This window comes from Salarias fasciatus (assembly GCF_902148845.1).
Source record: "Salarias fasciatus chromosome 7 unlocalized genomic scaffold, fSalaFa1.1 super_scaffold_4, whole genome shotgun sequence".
Classification (NCBI taxonomy): domain Eukaryota; kingdom Metazoa; phylum Chordata; class Actinopteri; order Blenniiformes; family Blenniidae; genus Salarias; species Salarias fasciatus.
Genome location: NW_021941229.1, coordinates 11,402,838 through 11,422,087, shown reverse-complemented (window position 1 = coordinate 11,422,087; position 19,250 = coordinate 11,402,838). Strand labels below are relative to the sequence as shown.

The 19,250-nt window shown below is 40.5% G+C and overlaps 1 protein-coding gene across 1 annotated transcript in view; it reads left to right on the top strand.

Moving 5' to 3' along the window:
* LOC115382682 (poly [ADP-ribose] polymerase tankyrase-1) overlaps positions 1 to 19,250 on the top strand; it is an 88,694-nt gene that overhangs the window by 10,916 nt on the left and 58,528 nt on the right. The gene's annotated exons all lie outside the window — the stretch shown is intronic.

Here is a 19,250-nt window from a genome sequence, read left to right as displayed (position 1 = left end):
GACTCTTATTCCTGCAGACTTCCTCTAAATCCTGCTGTAACTACCGCTTACCTGACATGAACCAACCTCAGTCTGATCATAAAAGATGTCTTTGCATAAAATTGTTTATGATATTCGTATGTGGGAGCTCAATTTTTGTTGCCACGGTGACATATATCGCTGTGGGGCAGAGTGCCTTAAGGCAGGCGTTTCCACCAGTATGAAAGAAAAGGAAAAAAACGCACACAGAACATTGTGTCTTTGTGTGTTCAGCTGTTTTCTTCTGTAGAGATGCTTTTACTTGGCCTCTTTTTCTATCAGTCTGATTGAATTCTTTGTGATTGAGAAGTCAGGTTGTCCGTTTACATGACTCAGTGGTCAGATGGATGGGCAGGTTTGATGATTTTATCCCATAATGCTTTGTGTTGGGACAGTGGTGTTTGTGAAATGTGACTTGTTTTGTTTTTTTACTTGACTCATTACGCTTTTTTTTCCTTCTGAAAAACTAAAGAAACATTTTATTTGTTGAGAGAACAATAAGAAAGGCATTTATTCAGAGAAAAGTGTTTACATGTCAGCTCTACATTCAATCTGATCATTTATTGTCCATGTAAACGCAGCAAGCGTCTCTTGAATTCACTTGTTTTTGAACCCCTCTTGTGTATTTTCTCTGTCGCCGCACATTTCCACAACATTCAGCCAACGTTTACTCCCTCGTTTTGCCCACAGCTGCAGAAGCTATCACTGTTTTTTGTGTCTTATATATCAAAGTCTCATTTTGCAAGGCTGTGCTGCTCATGCGCTCACCTGCGGTCGTTATTCAGTCCTGGTCACTTCAAGGCATTTTGTTGCTTTTCTATCAGCGGACAGAAGCAGTTCTGCCTGGTTTTTTTTTCTTCTTTCTGGTCTGATATGAATTTGTTTTTTATTCCTTTTGGCTGAGGATGCACACATCAATCAGTGTTTTTTGTTTATTCTGTTCACTTTTCTGTTTCGTCCCATTTTCTTATCTTCTGTTTTGCTTTGCAACAAAAAGACTCAAATTGATTGCTTCTAAATGTGTAGGACTGTGAAAAACTTAAGATAGCTCCGTAAGATACGAGAGTGCCCTTTTGTGCAGCCATGATAAGCTTTGCTCATCATCATCATCATCATCATCATCATCATCATCATCATCATCTTCAGTATCAGTGTCTCACCAGTGTTTAATGAATGTGAGACTTTGAAGGATTTTTAGATTCAGGTCACAGAAATCTAATAGCTTGCTTTCAGAGCTTATTGATTTCTCCCTTTCACTCTATATATTAGCGTCCCCTACAATAAGACGCCACATTTCACTTTTTTTTTTTTTTTTTTTTCTTTACGGCCTCAACACCAGAAAAGAAAAGCTCATCAGAGAGCTTTAGTGGCCAACGTGGGACGCTGAAACTTTGCTGGGAAGGCGAAGCTAATTGCTGCTTCCTTCATTGTTATGAGCACTTAGTGGCAGCAGGACTCATTACACCTATTCAGTAGTAGACGGAGCACTGAGACACAGTCGCAGACTTTAAATGAGGAGCTAATTAAAAATATATGTCCGTTGAATAAATTATTTTTTAGTATATTTTCATGTTGCTGTTTCTCCTTAATTAGACAGCCAAAATTTTTTCAATCTGAAAAACTTTGCAGGTTTTCTCATATTGTTTTTCCTCCTGGTTTGACATCTTTCAGCCTGTCATCACCATCACGTCTTTGTCTTCGGTGTAAATGCGTTGTGGGGAGTTTTGAGTACCTGAGCCGATCGGATTTGCGTTGAGCTGAGCTGATCTTGTTTTTATTTGTTGACGTGCACTGGTAAAGGGAATATCAGATTTAAAATTTCTCTCTGCCTTCACTGTCTCTTACTGGCGCTCTGTGGGTATTGATGCAGACTCCTAATCAGTTTTCGCGGCACCACTTCTGTGTTTACACTGAATTACATCATCAATTCCCCTTGTTCGGCCTCGTGTGGTAAATGAGATAAACCAGGAGATGCCACAGCGAGGGCCTGGCCAGCGTGGATACGCAGGCGGGGGGCTGTTTAGCCCAAGTTGTCCTGTCCGAAATTACTCTTCCTGCCAGGTTGAATCAAAATAAGATCATTCGAGGCGCAGACGTTATTTAACATTGCAGCGTATGTGGCCATTAGACCCTCATTACTCACTTGCTGTACCAGTATATGTTGTATCAAACTTTTTTCCACCTTTATTTTTCACTCTTGTTTCGGTTTTAACTCTTGGTTAAGGTTGTGATCCTTTCTCAGTATGTTTTTTTTTGTCTCTTTTCTGCATGTTCAGCATAATCTGCCAACATGAAACACTGTCTCATTCTGTGTTGGATGAATCATTTCAAAAAGAAAACATTATAAGTGTTATAAATATCAATGAAAAACTCACCGAATGGTGTTTTGCTGACTTCGAGAAGTAATCTGTTTGGTTTTTGCCCTGTTAGTGTGGATTTATTTAGTTCCTGTTTGAGTCTTGAGTAAGAACTGGAAGTTGATTTGAAGGCTCCAGGAGTATTGCCACTGTGTACCGAGCTCCGAGCAACTCCCAAATGCTGGTGACCTAAACTGCTTGAACGCTTCCTGCTGCTCAACTAAATGTGCTATTCAGGCCATGATGAATGCCAACAAAATTCTCAGCAGGGGATATTTCTCTTCATTTGGCTTAGAAGTTGTGGAAAAAAATGCCTTAGGATGAGGGGGAAAAACAAAACTTCTGGTTGTTTATTTTTTTTTTGCAATACTCCACATTTTACTGTTGGTATAATTTGCATTGAGCTCCATTCCTGTTTTCTGCATTGCAGAGATAGCCCACCGTTGGCAGACTGGAATGAGTCCGATTGCTGCTTTTGCTGATAACAGGTGGTGCCATCTTGGTCTCAGTGCCATGAGCAAGTGTTTCTCCAGCTCATGCAGTGAACTGTTTTGGCGGGGCGACATCCAATCGGATTCTGATTAAAAAATAGATTTAAAAAACATTCTTCCTGCTCGGACTCAGCGGGTGGTCATTTTAAGCCCAACGGCTTGCTGGGTTCACAGCAGACACACGCAGGCACGTGCAAACACACTCGCAAGAAAAAAAAAAAGCCTGATTTACGACGGAGCCATCAAAGAATACTGAGCAGTAAAACGTCAAGCTCCTGCACACACATGATGGGAAATGTTTGCCAAACAATGCGGACCTAATTAACAGAATCTGCGTTTGTCTGTATGAATAATAAGGAGGCTAATAATGTGCAACAAACCAACTGAAAGGCTCTGAAATGCAGTGCTGCCCAGAAATTAGTGTAGCTTTGTTGTTTGAGTGCTCATGCCGGAGCTCAGAGGAGAACATATTATTTTATGTATTATTGTTATTATCGCTCATTATAATTGTTTCACAATTATGTGATGGCAAAAATGTGAGGTTCTCCAACACTATTCCTATGCTACACTAACGGTTGCAGTCCTGGGTGTTTTTTTCTAAATAGGCTAAGCTTAGGTGAGACACAAGGCAGGGGTGACAGGGACTCTAAAAACAGATATAGAAGTTATTATGCTTTTTGCATGTAGATTCCACTCATTTAACAGCACAGTCAGCTGCAGTCAGCAGCAGAAACTGTGATACACAACTCACTGAGGCAATTAACACACTCAGCCTGCTTCCGTCTGAAGCCACGAGTCAGTCAAATCAGGTCACATGGTTGAAAAAAACAAAAGAAAAAAAACAACTTCATAATCAAAAAGAAAAAGTTATATGAAACCATACATACCTGGATTTGCTGGCTTTTAATCTCCCTGCCATATTCTGATTCATCACATATGTTTATTCAACTCACTGTTTGTTCATTTTAGCAAACAAACGCATGGTTTTTTTGTGGTTGGGTTTCCTCAGATTAGTCCTTCAGTTCATTGAGAAGAGCCCATCACAGCAGCTGCCTCTTCGTCCCTTGCTGTGCAGAAGATGGTTCACACAGTCTGAGAGCCTTTAGCCTGACCCTTGTGTGATCCTCTGCCCCAGTAGCCGCATATCCAGACGCCTCCCCCCTTTGATGAGCTTCCCAGGTTGTTGTTATTGAGGCCAGTGTGTGGAGAAATGTGACCGATGGTGCAGGTCTACTTTTAGTACATTGGATGTGCAAAATGTCTGACAGTCTCATATTTTAGACTTTTTTTTTGGCTGAAGCACACTGAAACGTCGATATGTATTTATTTCACCGTAACAATGAAATCTCTCCTCTTGAATGACACTGTGCTTCATCTCACTCCTCGCCTTTGGTTTCCCACCATCAGATCCAGACATGGAATTAATTTCAAATATGTAAACAATGCAAGCATGGCTATTTATGAATATTTTCATTATTTTATCCTTTGAGTAATCATGCATTGTTAAAGCTCGTTTTTATTGGTCTGTTTTTTGAAAAAAAGTAATTCTGTCAGCCTGATTCATCAGGCACTGATACAATAGTCTTTTTTTGAAGAAAAAGAAAGCAAAAATATACTATTTTTCATGACAATTCCACTCCTGTATACAAGGATTTTTAAAGCAGATTAATAAAATAAAGTGGGAGCTATACGCAGTTAGCAAGGCAGATGTTTTCACGTGGCATGGATCCCATCTATTTATTTTATAAAGCCATGTAAATGAGCCAGCAGCCATCAAAATGCTTCAACTCGAGCATCTAACAGGAATGTAGTCTTAATTAATATCATCAATTCCACTTCGGCGTGTTGCAGCTCTGTCCATAAAGTGGTTTGCTGAACCTTAAACACAGATAAAACCCGGAACATTGTTTGACTCATGTAAGACTCCCAAAGAGGCACAAGGATTTTCAAATTTTAATGAAAATGACTGTAATAAGGCATTTGAATGCACTATAAAAATTCTATTGTCTCACATTTAAGCGTGTAGCATTTCCACAAGCACCCACTGATGCGTTTAGACGACAAAAACAACAGTTAATGGGGACACTGTGATTTGTAATGCCACTGTTCTGACTCTCAGCTCCACTGTCCGCTTCTCCCCTTTGCTGCAGTGAATTTTTTTTTTTTTTTTTTTTTTTTTGTCCCTGTTGTCTGCCTGTGGTTTCAGATCAAAACACATTCACCACCTCTTGTTAGTAAAGTAAATTATGCTTTTAATGGTCGACACTAATTACCTAAACTATCGTCCTGTTACGCTGTGGGTGCACCCTGTGCTGTCATGGAGGGATTTCAGAGCTGTAATTACCATCTCAAGTGATGCGTTTAATGTGATGTTCTGACAGACAGTTTCACTATTAAAACCGTGTCTGGGATATTTTTGTCAAAGTGGTGGGGAAACGGTGTAGGAGAAGGTGACTGGATGTATAAAATCATGCTTATTTTCTGAGTCTTGTGTGTTCCCTCGCGGTGACACCTTCCACAAGCCTTTTCCTGCCTCCCCCTGTATGTTCTGATTTAGAGGTTCTGCTCCATTCCTGTTTTCTGCCGCAGGCCAGCACAGCTTTCAGCTCCGGTCTGTAGTGATGGAAGTTTATATTGACCCATAAATTAGCTATACTGCTCTGCCACATCCAACAGGCTGCTCTCAGAAATGATCAACTATTCCCCTGCTGGCCCGAGACAAGGAGGGAAAATCAGCTTCCAACAGTCCTTGTGCAGGGGTTTAATCTTTGAAAGTAGAAAATGTTAAAAAGGAAACAAACTGTGAAATTTTCTTTAGTATTTTTCCAATCAGAATAAACATCAGAACAAGGCAGAGTTGCTCTTTGGTTAGGTAAATTATCATAATGTGTCACACCTTTTTACATCCACAAGAGAAATCAGAGATGGCTACAGTTAAGGGAGCACTGGGGGAGGTACACTCACATGCACGACAGAACCTCTAAGGTGAAGTATTTGATGAGAAAAGCCCGAATGATGTGTTTCTCGACGCTGTGCAGAGGTACAATGCACGTATATGACAGGGCTCATCTTTTAAAGCTCACCCGGACCGTTGCGAATTGCCTCTGACTTGCGTGAAAAATAGGCAATCAGGTTGGATAGAAATTAAAAAATTTTCAAAGCCAGAAAAAAAAAAGAAAAGGAAAAAAGCCAGAGGTAATACTCTGCTCATTACTCCACTTTGCGTTCGTACTGTTAACACAGGTTAATTATATTTTACCTTATCAGAGTACAAAGCAGGTCATGTACTGATCTGCTGTGAGATTAGCCTATCGCTGAATGGTCAGCCGCTCCTGGAGCTAATTCCTGATGGCTCCCGGCACTCAGTGTTTATCAGATGCAGGAGTAAAGTGGGTTTGTTGAGTCTTAATTTAAACTCCTCCGCCGGGGTGAAGCGGACTGAGGTGTACGAGACAAATTAGCATTTTGTGATCAAGCAAAGTCATTTTAAGTGCAACCTCGAGGCACTGCTCTCTAACAGAAGGTGAATGTGAAAGTTACTTCAGAGTAGCTTATTTAATCAATTATGCACAGCTTTTGATGGACGGAGTAATTCACGGTGAACTCCGCTGATAACCGGTGAGCAGTGGACTCGGAGCGAGGCCAACCTTTGATGACTAACGCAGGCCTGAGTGGTTACAGGTGTCACACCAGAGTAGGTGTTGCATGCCTAAACACAAGTTTCACGCATGGACAAACCAGGGTACAGTTTGTGAATATATACCGGCAATGAATAACAACTGCTTTGCTTTGTCTGCTATAGCAAGACACCATGTCTTAAAAAAAGAAATTACACTGACAGTAAATGTTCGATTTATGATGAATATAGTAAACGCAATGTTTTACATGTGTCATGTCTGTAAAATCCAGCAGCAGACATGAGTGCATTTCATCACATGTACTTTTCATTACATGTGAATCAGGCTTTCCTTTGTGGTTGGAAAATCATGTCTCAGGCTGCTGGATTTACAAGACGGTGTGATAATCTAGTCAGGCTTCAGTGTGGGCTATTGAAAAGACAGATATCTGTTCTCCTCTACCTCCTGCACAAAGACAACCCCCAAAAAACAGAAATGAGGGCTGCTGCAGAACATCTTTTTGCACTGATAACCTTTGTGACATGTTGCCAAATTCACCCCATAACTCTTAATAACACACATCTTTTAGAATGGAATACACTGTAAGTGTATTACACACAAATCAAAGCCTTAACTAACCACTGTGACATTTCCAAACTGTATTGAAATACCAATATTTAATCTTGAAATATTTAACTGCAATTTTTCTTGCACAACAGCCTCAGTAAATCCCATAATGTGAAAGTAGGAAGTCTGGCATTTAACCAATTTTTTTTTTTGGAAATATAGCATGTGCACTGTGCAATAAAGTACGTTTCTTAATAGCAGTATAAAATTACAGTCATCCTTCTGCCATCATTTGACCAAAAACTGTGTCATTGTGATTGTAACCTTAAGCTTTTGATGTGACTTTAGTGCACTCTTAATAAGTAATCAGGAGAACCGTGCAGTAATGAGGGTAAAAAGTCCCGGAGAAGCTAACCTATGATCACCAGGAGGCTCTTCTTCTCCCTCGGTCTCCTCCTGTCGTGTCGTGATTGATCTTTTTCTGTCCAGAAAACAGCGATTAAGAAATCTTCATCACATTGTGTCTGCCCTTGACGATACTTTTCCCGCGTCCCGTCATCACCCCTCCGACGCGCTGCTCCTTCACTCTGCAATTACAGCTCTGTTTAATGAGCTTGCAAGTACAGCATGTTCTCCCTCCACCTATCATCCCCCACATCAGACCCGCCACCGCTCTGGTTCTCTTTGACACGTCGTCTACACTCTTTGTCCGCCTGCCCCCTGCCGTCTCTCGCCCGTCTCGAGTTCTGTACCAATCAGCCGTTCCATCTTTCCCCTTCTGACATTTGTCATTTATTCCCTTTTTCTGCTCTGCACTTGAAATTTCTCACTCCGCCACATTCTCAGTAAATCCCCGACAGTAACGTACTTCACAGGTTCAGCGTGCGGTTGTTGACGCTCTCTGTAAACAACACCGATGAAAAGATTTCAATATCAATAGACGTCATCGCCAAAACAATGAACTAATCTTCAGGCTGCGAGCCTGTTTGTCCACTAAATGCCAGTCAAATACTTTGGAGTTAAGAACAAACAGACTATCGAAGGCATAATTCACTGGTAGAGGTAATTTAAATGCTAAACTTTCTGTTACTGTTCACTTGCACGGGGCTCTGAGTGTTGAATTAGTTTCCATCTCTGATATTGCTGCTTTGATTGTGTTCAAATAGGAGCAGTTTGAGGCTTTGTTGTTCAAATAAACGATATGCGTTGATTTCAAACGCCCATAGAAGAGGCAGAGACTTCAGAGACGCTGTTACTTCAGCCTCGGGCCAAATGGTAGAGTGAGTGACAGGTGTGTGGGATGAACCTTAAGCTACTGATGGAAGGAAAGACGCGAAGAACAACACGCCAAACTGCACAAAGGCGAAAAGTTAGCCGCTTTTTTTTCTGAAGTGAAACTGCCATTCAAAGTCGTGGGAATCTGCTCGAGTTACTAGAATCAGGATCGGCAGCCATAGTAACAGTGATGCCGGGTAATACATGAGGTACAGGTTCAAGGGATACTTAGAGACTCAAGGGCTTCGATATGGAAGATGCACACCTTGTAAAATGGAATGCAATGCCCAACACCTCTGGAGTTAGTTTAGAAGGAAATCTTGGCTTGGTAGCTTTAGGCAGTCATAGACACAAAGCTGTAAACCCTCTTAAGATGGGAAACTTTCAAATGTCTGTCTCGAAGCCTATGGCGAGGAAAGTGAAGAAGAGCGGAATAGTCTTTCATATTTACATGCATTATGGCTGCACGATGAAAAGAGAGAAAAGCACTTGAAGGAATAAACAGAGTCAGAGGAGACGAGACCAGAGAAAGTGAGAAACAGTCCATTAGCCGCTATTAATTACCTCTGATTGGTATTCACAGGCTAGCTGCTTCTAAGCCTCAGAGAGATCAATTTTCAACTTTGGACCTCAGTCAGCACACTGAGGCACAAAAACACAGCCACCGTTGCTTATCCCTTTGGTTTTTCTTATTTTAACTCATTGTCACTGTTCTTTCGTCTTCTTTTCTTGGATGTTATGTATAACTAGCAGTTCCAGCTTTCGAAACCATGCCATCTCATATCAAGTGCCCAACAGACACCAGGTGGCAAGTTTGGAACAATTCGATTTTAGTATTTGTAAAAAAAAAAAAAAAATCTGGTATTTTAACGAGAAGTAGATATTCCCTTCTTTTATATAAGAATAGTCAATCGCCCATCTTTAATTGCCCTCTGGCGCTCTTGACCTTGTCTGGGATTTGCCCGACATGATCAAGCATGCTTTATCCATTTTTATAGCCGGCGCTCTCTTGGGTTCAGTAAAATACGCTGTTGTGTCAGAAGAAGAAAATTACATCAGATAATGTGAGTGCAGACTGTAGTGCGGTGCTCATTTGAGCTGAAAAGTCTCATCCATGAACATCTTTACAAAAGGTGGAATATCTCACGATGGATTCTCTGAATTCATACTGAGAACAAAGTGATTCGTTATTTTTTTTTTTTCTCTTGCTATGAAGGAGTAGACGTAAATTTGTGACACTTTTATTCAAGGCTGTAGACTCCCACCCAGATGGTGTGGCTCGGTGTGTTAGAAAGTGTGAGGCAATATTTTAGTGACCTTTAACCAGAGTGCTGCTGATAGACAGGAGAGTAAAAGCCCTGGAATTTCCTGCAGCATATAGCAGATACACAAGGCCTTAGAGCGGTACCCTTTTTGGAAAAGATTGATTAATACCATATAGCTGCAGCAGCATCTGTTAATCTAATAACTGAATATATGAGTGGTCACAGCAGATCATTATGGAAAAGGGTTTTATTCCTTTTTTCATTATTCCTCACTTAGGAATCCTATTATTTTTAATAAAGTGACAGCCCGGTTGCTCATCTTATCAAGTCAATGAAGCAATATTGAGCATTTTCAGTTTCCCGAACGACATAAACAGAGCATTACTCCTAATTAAATACATTGTCTACCCAAGATTGCTATCGCAGTTAGATTCAGAGCTGGGGATCTGAGCACTGGTGACCCACAGAGCCTTGTATTATGCGCCTTTGTGCCAAGAATCGTGAATCAGGAATGTTTCTATTCTTTCTGTATTGATGCGCAGTTTTTCAGTAATGACTGGGGCAATTTCATGTTGAATTTATGCCGCCTCAAGGATGAACCAGTACTCTTTGAACACAAGGTTCTCCTATTCTCATTGATGTTATACCTCAGGTACATGATATCTGCTAAGGCATAGGCTTTGTAGGATTTATATAGTGAGTTTCTTCCCATTTGTGGCGAACATGCACTGTGACTCTTGCATTGAATGGTTGTGGTGGTTAAATGTCATAGTGTGTCACTACATTAGTTTTCATTGTGAGAACCACAAATCGCAGTACACGCTCCAACTCAACAATAAACTGGTTAGATCGGACTGCTGGTGCTCACTTTTAACTATTCTTCAATTCCTCGTTTTTAATATTTTGGGATTGGTTTTTCGTTTGGCTCAAGCATTCACTTTGACTCAGGGATAATATTGTAGTGGTTCTACGACTTTGTCTCCCTGACTTCTTCTCTGAAAGAAATCACTAATATTGAAACAGTGCCACCTAGTGGCTGAGGGAGGAAGGAGAAATTAGTGAAACTGGTTGAGCTAAAGCCATCCAGTTTCGGCGCCCCTGAATTGCAAACACTGCCTGAATCAGCCAACTTTTAACAAGCCATTGTTGTTGGTGATAAAGGCTTAATTGAGAAAATTCCAGTCTGTTTACCAAAAACGGAACAGTTTCTTTTAGTTAAAGATCAAGATCATAGATATCTAATCCAGGACAGTTTGATTTGGATTTGACTGACACTGTGCTTTGTTATGTACTTTATGTCTTTATTCTGGCATAAAATCAGTAATATGTAGGATGTAAAAAAGCTGAATGAACAAAGAAAATATTGAGCTGCAAAGTTTTTTTTTGTGTGTGTGTGTGTCAAGAATCGACCTTGTCATCCTGTCACATTATTCTTTTCATATCCAAGAGTTAGTTATAGATGACAATAATATGCTGCCAGTGACAAAGAAGCCGTGACTGCAAGGACATGATGATGGAAATAGAAAAAAAAAATACAGAATGAAATCCACTTGGAATAAGAAAGACTTGGAATTGGCATGGTAGGATTCTACAGTAGCCCTGTCTCCTTATAGTCGGAACTGCTACTAATCTAATTCTTTTTGCCATCAGATGCTTTTCATCCCTTGGAATCAATTAGAGCCTATTCTACCTTTTTTTTTTTTTTTTTTCCTTCCCCAAAATTCAGCCACCAGTGCCCGACAAGCACTGGGAAGTGTTAGTATCTGCTCCCTGCTGTTCCCCAAAAAACTGCACAATGGGCCTCAGTGCAAACTGTGTGTGTGGGATTCTATTAAGCCTGTGTTTCTGCTGTGCTGCAAGGCTGACGAACGCGCTGTCAACCAACACTTCGACTCCGTTGTAAATAAAGAGAAAAAGAAATTGTTGCTTGGAGGGAAAAGGGTCGCGGTGGGCAGTCAGCCTTAACATAGCAGAAAATTAGCCCGCACACTCTCACAAGGGCTGGCGGGAAATGATGAGAGATTTAAGAGGAAGAGGAAAGGGAGATGGAGAAAATGTCGATGTATGAGGGGAGAGAGAGTCAAGGAGAAAGAGCTGGGGTCGAAGGTAAAAAAAAAAAAGAAAGGAGAAAGGAAAGAAGTGGATAGAAGTAACTGAAGGGGAAGAAACAGAAAGAGTGTGTGTCAAAGGAAAGGATGAAGATGCTCAGTGGTTCGGGTGACAGATGAAGAGAAAGATGAATTGATGCGACTCCGAGTGGACGGGAAGAGAGTGGAGTGCGGATCCTGTGTATGTTAACAGCCCTATCATGAAGACAAAGAACCGCTGTAGCTGCTGAGACTGCCCTCGTTCGGGAGCAGACAATCTCACACCTGTGTGCGGCTTCGAGTGTGTATGTGTGTGCGCGTGTGTGTGAGAGAGGAAAAGTGAATTCCTTCGACTACAAGGCCAGCTGAATAGCTCCCCACCCCTTATCAGTGACACACTCATTGATTACCCTGATGACTGCTGTTCAATTGGTCCCCTGTGATGAATGAGCCTTGTCCTCATTTCCTCAGACACACACACATGCACGCACGCACACACATTTTAAAAGACCCGTGTTTGTGTGTGTTTGTTAAAAGAAAATTTAAGAAACCAACAAAATGACCCTGGAATGAAAGGAAAACAAACTGACAGGATTTTTTTTATATATATAAATTCTGTGTGTGTGTGTGTGTGTGTGTGTGTGTGTGTGTGTGTGTGTGTGTGTGTGTGTGTGTGTGTGTGTGTGATGCTCGCTCAAGGTTCGCTCACCCCATTTTGGCTATTTTCCTGCAGCTGAAATTGCCTGGTTTTCCACATGGCTGCACAGCTCCGCAGCACTGAGGAGGTTACTGGAAGGTAGCAGGCCACTCTGCTGAAGTAGGCTGACAGAATTTGGCTAATGAACTCAAAAGTAATCTACTTCTCCTTGATTTGAAATTCATTTTGTGAAATAAGAGGTTTGAAATGCTTAGTGTGCTGTGTAAAACTTTTAAACAGGTGTGGGGTGAAAGTGGCACTTATTCATTAGGAAATACAATCGGTAAAGCGTCCAATGAGCCTCAAATTGATTCAGAAACAGACGATACCTACCTGAAACATTCATGAAAGCCAGCTAACTCCCCGCTCATTTTCTCTGGATGGGTTTGTAAAAACATGCATAATGCAGCATTTATTTAAAAAAAAATAATGTTTCACTGTAGTTTACACCAGAAGGTATCATTAAATTGACTTTATCTTCATATTGCAGCAATTTTCTGTCGAAACTGTTTGGTTTTGTGGAGATGTAGACATTTCTTCACTTGTAATCTGCACCACAACAAACCGAAACTGTAAAACTAAAATGTAAAGGTTGTGATTGTTCTGTTATGCTGGTCTGGACCAGTCAGGATGAAATTGGGTCGTATGTGGCCCCTGAACTACAATGTGTTTGACACCTCTGACCTTGAAGAAAGATGTGTAGAGAGCAATGGGTCAACTAATAACTAGCTTTGCTTTGTTCATTCTCTTAGATTATCTTAGTTGATTAAAAAAAAACAAAAAAAAAACATGAACTTTCCCACTTTTGAAAGTATTCTTGTTTTGGAGCTGTCATATTGAAAAAAAGTTTAATGTGAAATGTATTGATATATACTATAATAAGAAAAGCCGGAAAAACAACTTGCTTAATTGCTTTTTGCACAACCAAGTCGAATATGTTTGAGAGCTTGTTCAAGCTTAAAAATTAAACGGATTGTAGCTCGTTGTGCCTCGCAGGAATTGTTAATTACACACGTAGTTCTTTGTTAATATTGGAGAAATGCAAGTGAAAAATGAAGCTCAGTCTTGGGAAAGGAAATCCATCTCCAGAACACTTTTTAATTGGGACGCAAACAATGAGCATATTCAGTTACTGTTAATTGAGAGTGACGATTTAAGGTGGCGAGATATCAACAACTCGGTAAGCAGCAAAGTAAAATTGTTTATTTATTTGACGTGCTTGTGCTGATTGGTCCAGCCCATGCTAGTTGTTCACAGCAGCCGTAACATTATGAAACCTGTCAGTGTCTGGGATGTATGTAGGCAGCAAGAGAACGTTTTGTTCCCGAGTAGAACTGTAGACAGTCGCATAGATTTTAACAAGTTGAAAAAGGGCAAGTTGTGACGGCTCGATGACTCTGTCAGACCATCTCCACAACTGAAGGCCTTGTGGGGCGTTCCCAGTCTGCAGTGGTCAAAGGAGGGGAAATAATGATCTGGCCAAAGGGTTATGTTTGGCCGAGGTTTATTAGTGCTTGTGAATAGTGAGAGCTGGTCCGTGTGGCGAAATCCAAGAGAACAGCTACTGTAGCTCCAGTTTCTGCATAAGCAAATAAAAAAAAAATGTTGTAGATTGGTTCATTACTGTCTGTTGAGTAAATCCTGCTTTACTATGAATATATCAGAATTTAATCTGTAGCTTGATCGATCTTCTTAGCTGAATATTTTTGAAGTCGAACATCTGTTGTTTGACCAGGAACCAGGGATGCTCTTGGATGCCATCCTTCCTGTTGAATGCACAAAAATTTTAGTTGAGGCAGGGGAAAGTGTTCAAGCTCAAGGTATTCTATTGACTCCCCAAAGGTTTTACCTTCAGCAAAGTTAAAAGCATACTTTAAAGAAGGTCATTGTTTTGATGAGCTGTTTTATTTTGTCAGACTGGGCGGGATCAAAGCAACGCAATAACTGTATTGAATTGGCCAGCACCGACGGAAGCAACACTCATCATCAGGATGAATGTGTTTGCACAGTCTTCCAGTGGATTGATTATATCCCACCTCCTACATGCTGGCCTGTTTTCCTTCTCTGAAAACTACTGCCAAAGCATGCTGGTCTTACAAGAGGACATTGCTCACGGTGCTGTTTTAAAATTCAGGTCTTCTCTGGGGCTGCCACAGGGAAAGCTTTTCAGTCTGACGGCCCTGTAGCCCAGACTAGAGGTGGACGGCTGCATGACAGCTGAGGTGCCTTGTACATGAATAACAACAGCAGTTGGTTGAAGTAACTAATATTTCTGATGCCGAGCTGTGGAGAGGGCTCCACGCTTCGCACTCCATACAACTATTTGTAAAACCTTACATGAAACCACAGTATCCTGATGAATAAGGCTTACAGAGGTGTGCTCTCACAAATGCATCCAAATTCTTACTTGCACAAAAAAACCCGGCAAAATAAAGGATACCGTGGGTGGCTAAAAACACAGTTAATCCACAACAGCCCTCTTCTGTGAGCTGTGTGAAGCAATTAATCACACAGTATTCGTGGCAAAGTGCATATAAAGTTAGCTGACCTGGCCGGCAACATGCCCAAACAAACCCTTTCATAAATTTCCTCTTCTCTTTCCGTTTATTTCCCCTCATTTTGATTGGCCTCAGCGCGGACACATCCACTTACAACCTCAGCAGTTGTGACCTTGCCGAGACTATAAGCGAGCCGCTCAGCTCCCGACTCGAAGCCCGCGGTTGTATAACAGCAGATAAACTGTCTCAACAATAAGTGATATTTGATTTAGACACACACAAACAGATAAGCAGACAGCTGGACGCTGAGGGGACTCGTGGGGTCCGGTCAGCATCCGTCAGCATCGTCTGTGCTTGTGCAGCCACTTAGTGTGCACACGCAGTAGCCCGGGTCCTTGCTGCATGGTTAAGATATATATAGGTTTGCGACTGTTTGACATTGGCTTGTACTCACCTGTGAACACGACTCAGGAGTTCCTTGCAGACAAATACATGTACATACATTCACCCGAAGGCGTGCAGTGCATGAAACACAGGCGGCGCAGCTCACAATAATTGGAATTCAAAAAGTGATCGCTGGTGTCTACTGTGCTCTGCCAAGAGAGTGAGACACACACACACACACACACACACACACACACACACACACACACACACACACACACACACACACACACACACACACACACACACACACACACACTCGCGCGTAATATCATCATTCAAGAGGCAGCTAGCCTGTCCTGAGCTTTAACATGTCCTTGTCTCTTCTGTTTGGAGTCAGCAGGATTGTCGATGACAACACACACACACACACACACACACACACACACACACACACACACACGCACACACAGTAACTGCATTGACTATGTCTTGTGGACGTCTTAACTCATACTTTGTTTCATATTCAAATCACGCCAAACCCGAATCTCTACGCATGTTATCCTTAATCTCACATCAAGACTTCTTGCCTCATCTTAACTGAGCTGTTCTTGCTTGTAGTGATTATTATCCAGCAGAAACCAAGGAGGTAACACAAATGTGAATATGCATTACATGAATGCTGGCATTTCATATATATGAGAAAGACAAAAGAAAAAAAAAGCAACACAGTTGTTTGTCATTTTCCACTTCAAATGCAAATCACACAACCAGAGATCCTACACTCAAAACGGACTTAAGTATTTTGCAGACTCGAGTCATTTTCACACATTACCGACAATTGTCCTGCTGTCATGCAGCCTGTTTTACTAAAGGCTACGTGTTTGCATCATGTTGTGACATCAGTCAAGTATTGTGTTGACACATTTTAATAATGGTAATGGTAATATAATTATTTTTTTCTTTTTACATTGCAAACAAGTTTTCTTTAAAGAACTATAATGCTGCTTTGTCTGTGGACTCATTGAACCCTAGTGGCTTTCAATCATTTAAGAATCATTTATTGTATTTCGATGTAAAAATTAGGAAAACTCGAAAGTTTACATCATTTTCAACGAGATGCACAAGTATGAAACTCGTTGGCAGTTTAGGTCTTAGTAGCTTTTAGGCCCTGTTTACATGACAGCGTTTTTAAGTGTAAATCCAAAATATTCATCACATTTTGGGTTGTCTGGTTGTCTGTGACGCACAGAGGAACTGGAAATGCAACTCTTTGAAAATGGCTCCCAAGATGGAACTTTTTCAGAACGCCACATCTCCGTTTAAATGGAGGAAAACTCAACCTTTTGGAAATTCACTGCCTCCATGGTGAATAAATCTTCTGCACATGTGCACGTAGATCGACAGTACCGGCAACAACGGCCTCCAGAGTGGAAAGACTCCCAGTCCATATCATCCTGGACTTGATAGTTTTAGAGTTGAGAGTCTTTTCTAATAGTAATGTGTGTGTGGTTTTATTACAAAAACAAACTTGAGCTCAACATGAAAACTACATCATTTTCAGGTTTTCTACTGTTGCGTGTACGTGGACATCATTTTCATAATGTTGTGTAAACAATTTTTGTGGGGAAAAAAATGCAAAAAATGATTTTTTTTTCCCCCTTGAAATGTCATGGAATCAGGATCTTGATGTATTCCTTTATCTGTTATGTTTTTTTCGATCTGAAACATGTCGCACATGGGTTTCCTCCGGCCTGCAGAATGATATTGCAAAGAGTTGAAATAACAAAGATCATATGAAATATATTTTAACATATTTTCACGACCTACACATAATTCCTTGCACATGCTATAATTTTACTGAAGATCAAACTGGCCTGGATGTAATGTGATCCTAACACAACTGGCTTTTCAAGTCTTCTTATTCCTATCAAAGGGTTTAAAGTTATTGGGATTCTTTATCCTGGTTACAAGTTGGAAACTATTTGTTCAAACCTATTTCTCTGAATAGAATACAGTGCTCTTTTTAAGTGACTCCAGTTCCCCATACATCTTTTTTTTTTGTTGCTCTCATGCGAGCTGCACCAAAGTAGACATAGAGTGACGTTTACGCGTAACTCCATCCTGTACGATCTGACAGCTCTGAGAAAACCTTCTAATGATGCCAGGAGTGTTGATGTCAGGTGACTCCAGATGGAAAGTCGGCATATTTTGATCTTCAGGTTGTTCTTGCAAAAGCTCTGAGGCTCTTATTAGGCTGTAGAAGGGTTTCTTTCTTGACAAAGACAGAAAGCGGACGGTGTAGCCGTCTTTGAAATATAGAGTGCTAGGTCCTCTTTTTTTAAAGTTAATTATATTCAGTGTTGAATATACTTGAACATTCCCACTGTGATGTTCCACTGCGGACTTGGTCTTGTTGAAGGAGTTGTTCTCCTTTTTTGCCTTATCTCGTACACCACTTGGTCACTGTTTTAAATCTCAGATTTGGAAACATTACTTAGAGGGGTTCTTAAATCATCATTCATTAATAATTTCTTGCATGTCTTAGTACCATGTTATCCTTTTGGCCTCAAGGGTTTATAAATACTGCTTTAATCATAAGAGACTTCATCTAGGCGTCTTCCCTTTGACTGGATGTTGGCTAATAGGAGAGTTGCAGTCTTTATTTTGCAAATAATGTGTGATTGAATGGGTTTCTCTTCTATCTCTGTGGAGAAAAAAAATACATGCTGTAACTCTGTACTGTCACTTTCGGTCTTCCTAATCGGGTTCATCCAATTCTGCTTCCACAAATTGTTCTGGAGGACCAAGAGCAGCAGTCTTTTACAAGCATTAGGCTTAGTAATGATCTGATGTTAAAGAAACCGTGGTTCAAATCCCGCGGTCCCAATGTCACTATGGTACTTAGTAAGAAATGGTCTGCTGGAAACTGGAAGCACAACCATATTTATAACGAGTGAACACTGAGTGCTTGTTGCTTTTCCAGAACGACCCTCCAATGAGTACTTCAAATGGACCCGGACATCTATAAAGGGCCTGCAAATACACAAAATGTAACTTTTTGTTCAAACACTTCACCCAGATTTACTAATATTTGATTGTGTGGCAACAAAGAGCATTTCCTAAACATCTGCTCTTAATTTTACGCAACATATAACTCTCAATGTTTAGTTTCTTGTCTCATATATGTAGACCTTATTGCCTAACTTTAAGTAAGAAAGGCTCACTTCTTTTTTGGTAACCCTCATGTAATTTACCTTAGATTAAAAGGACGATCACCATTAAATAAAAAGATTTTTGGTAATTACACGTGTTGATTTTGTGCCTTAGGCATAGTCCAGTGAGATGGCAATAAACTAAAGTGTACCACCTTTCAACACATGACCTTGCCGGATGTTTATGAGAGGGATTGGAAGAGTTGAGTTACTGTTCCCTCAAATGATAAAGTCCCTTCATGCTTTGAATCAGACGTGACGAACTGTGTTTGGACTCAGGTGTCAGACACAGTTACCTTTAATTTAATTATTAGGCTGAGTCACTTTCTGGCTGCGTATCCTCTGAAGTAGAGCTCCGCCCTAGACTGAATGTTTGGTGCCAGCAGTTTTATTTGTGAGGAGAAAAATTCCTGTATTTACACGTCAGTTTGTATTCTAAAACTGTTGTCAGTATTGTTGTTATTATTAATTAATTTGAATTCGTGAATTCATTTTGTAGTTACTGTAGTTGAAAATTAATTGGTTTTACTTAAATAGTATTTTGTTATACAGTTATTTGTTAAGCTGTCAGAATCAACAAGCAGTTTCTGAGAATTCCCTCAATTTAAGTTACATTCCTTTTTTGAAGGAAGGTGCTCCGAAATATTGACGAGTGGATGAAAATATCACACTCAGTGTATTCTATTAACATTATGAAGCTTTTACATTCAACAAATTAAGATCGATGCATTATTATCAAAATGATCTTGTTATCTTTTCACACTGGGAGGGATTACTGT